This window comes from Hemitrygon akajei, unplaced genomic scaffold, assembly GCF_048418815.1.
Source record: "Hemitrygon akajei unplaced genomic scaffold, sHemAka1.3 Scf000090, whole genome shotgun sequence".
Taxonomy (NCBI): domain Eukaryota; kingdom Metazoa; phylum Chordata; class Chondrichthyes; order Myliobatiformes; family Dasyatidae; genus Hemitrygon; species Hemitrygon akajei.
Genome location: NW_027331976.1, coordinates 2,256,954 through 2,260,170, shown reverse-complemented (window position 1 = coordinate 2,260,170; position 3,217 = coordinate 2,256,954).

The following is a 3,217-nucleotide window of genomic DNA, read 5'->3' as shown; positions in this document are numbered from 1 at the left end:
ATCAGGTGACCGTGCACCATCGCGCGCAGTTCCCCTTACGTCACTGCCCAGGTAACCCCGCCCACCCCGAGTTACGTCATTGGGCAGGTGAACCGTCTGCTCGCGAGCTCCTCCCTCCGCCTCTGGTCGGTTCATTTCCCGCAGCGCGAGCCCTACCTTCCTCGATTCGTTATTGGTTGGTCAGTCCACCAATCCTCAGAGCCCCACCTCCCTCCCTCCGTCATTGGTCGATTAATCTGCCCGAGGCTCGAGCTCCGCCTGAAGGTGTCGGAGTGTCTGAATGGGGGGAGGGGGGGGGTCTGAGGATGAGGGAGGGTCTCGGTGAGGGTGTCTGAGTGTGTTTGGAGTGACTGAGGGTGAGGAGGGTCTGTGGGTAAGGGAGTGTCTCGGTGAGGGTGTCTGAGTGTGTTTGGAGTGACTGACGGTGAGGAGGGTCTGTGGGTAAGGGAGTGTCTCGGTGAGGGTGTCCGAGTGTGTTTGGAGTGACTGAGGGCGAGGAGGGTCTGAGGATGAGGGAGGGTCTCGGTGAGGGTGTCTGAGTGTGTTTGGAGTGACTGACGGTGAGGAGGCTCTGTGGGTAAGGGAGGGTCTCGGTGAGGGTGTCTGAGTGTGTTTGGAGTGACTGACGGTGAGGAGGGTCTGTGGGTAAGGGAGTGTCTCGGTGAGGGTGTCCGAGTGTGTTTGGAGTGACTGAGGGCGAGGAGGGTCTGTGGGTGAGGGAGTGTCTCGGTGAGGGTGTCCGAGTGTGTTTGGAGTGACTGAGGGCGAGGAGGGTCTCGGTGAGGGTGTCTGAGTGTGTTTGGAGTGACTGATGGTGAGGAGGGTCTGTGGGTAAGGGAGTGTCTCGGTGAGGGTGTCCGAGTGTGTTTGGAGTGACTGAGGGCGAGGAGGGTCAGAAGGTGAGGATTGTCTCGGTGAGGGTGTCCGAGTGTGTTTCGAGTGACTGAGGGCGAGGGGGGTCTGTGGGGGAGAGAAGGTAGTAGCTGAGGATGATTCAATGAGGGAGGGTCTGGTAGTGATGAGGTTTTCAGGGAGGGAATGAGGATAAGCAGTGTCTCTAGGAGGGACTGAGGGTGAGGAATGTTCTTGGTTAGAGAGGGTATGAGAGTGAGGAGGGTCTCGGTGAGGAAAGGTCGGTGAGGAGGGTCTCAGTGAGGGTGTCCGAGTGTGTTTGGAGTGACTGAGGGCGAGGGGGGGGGGTCTGTGGGGGAGGTAAGGTAGTAGCTGACGATGATTCAGTGAAGGGAGGGTCTGGTAGTGATGAGGTTTTCAGGGAGGGAATGAGAATAAGCAGTGTCTCTGTAGGAGGGACTGAGGGTGAGGAATGTTCTTCGTTAGAGAGGGTATGAGAGTGAGGAGGGTCTCGGTGAGGGAAGAGTTGGGGGTGAGGGTCTTGATGAGGGAGGTTCTTGGGGTGTGGAGGGTCGTGAGGGAGGTTCTGAGGGTGGGGATGGTCACAGTGAGGATGGTGTTAGTGAGGAGTGTCTCAGGGTGAGGAGGGTCTTGGTGAGGGTGAAGCTGAAGAGGGTCTCAGACCATGGGACTTCTTACATTGAGTGTTGGTCTGAGTAGCTCCTGAGGTAGAGATGGATCTGAGGTGAGGGAACACTCACAGGAGTTGGACTGAGGAAACGCATGAGGTAAGAGGACGGTCTGCTGTAGCAGCTCCAGGGATGGGCTGAAAGATCTGAGGTAGTGGGAGGGATCGAGGTGAGGGAGCTCCTGAGATCAAGGGACCATCTGACTTGAGGGATCTCCATAGGGTGAGAGATGGCTGGGTCTAAGGGACTGACTTGAGGGAGCTTCTGAGGTAGTGGGGTAGTCAGAGTGATGGGCTCCTGAGGGTGAGGGACGGTGTGTTGAGAGGGAGCTCCCGAGGGTGAGGGACGCTGTGTTGAGAGGGAGCTCCCCTGGGTGAGGAATAGTGTGTTGAGAGGGAGCTCCCGAGGGTGAGGGACGGTGTGTTGAGAGGGAGCTCCCGAGGGTGAGGGATGAGTCTGAGGTGGGCAGAGTCCCAATGGTCAGAGTCCACTGATGACGGGTCTGTTACAGGAAGGTGTCAGACTGAGAGCGATGGACTCTCCGTGTCAGAGACAGAGGCAACGTCTGGTGAGGAGCCACAGGGGAACATTGAACAACAGATGGAAACCAGGCTGAGGTGAGAGATGGAGCTGAGACTGGGAGGGTGAACATTTCCTCTGGTCTCACTCCCCACTGAGATATCACTGCTGTCCCATCCCTGCCCCTATTATCCTGAATTAATCTCTACAACACTGTCCACCATGACCTTCTGCTCTAGAATTACCTCCCGAGACCCCTCCACCACTGAGTGTATGTCCCTCATGATTGTCTGCACCTCTATAAGATGATCACTCATTCTTCTACACTCCAATGGGGACAAAACAAAAAGTCCCAACCTGCTCACCCTCTGTCCATAACTCAGTCCCACGAGTCCTGGCAACATCCTGGTAAATCTCCTCTGCACTCCGTCCAGCTTCATGACATTGTTCCTGTCACAGTGTGACTAAACCTGAGCATAGTATTCCAAATCTGGCCTCACCAACATCTTGTACAACGAATAATGTCAGAACATAGAAATAGGAGCAGGAGAAGACTCACAGACACGAGACAATCTGCAGATGCTGGAAATCCAAAGCAACACACACAAAATGCTGGAGGAATTCAGCAGGTCAGGCAGCGTCTGTGGGAAAGAGTAAACAGTCGACGTTTCAGGCTGAGACCCTTCATCAGGACAGAAGAGAAAGAAGAGAAGTCCGATTAAGAAGGTGGGGGGAGTGGAGGAGGAAGTACAAAGTGGCAGGTGATAGGTGAAACTGGGAGAGGGGGAGGAGGTGAAGTAAAGAACGTGGAAGTTTCATGAAAGAATTAAAGGGCTGGAGAAGGGGAATCTGATAGAGGGTAGAAGACCATGGGAGAAAGGGAAGGGGTAGGAGCACCTGAGGCAGGTGATGGGCAGGTGAGGAGATGAGGTGAAAGAGGGAAAAGGGAATGGTGATGGGGGGTGGGGGCAATTACCAGAAGCTCAAGAAATCGATGTTCATGCCAAATGATTTGATGCTCCCAGACAGATGTTGCTCCCCCAACCTGAGTGTGGCCTCATCACGACAGTAGAGGAGACCATGGACTGACATGTTGGAATGGGAATGGGAAGCAGAATTGAAATGGGTGGTCACTGGGAAATCCTGCTTTTATTTTC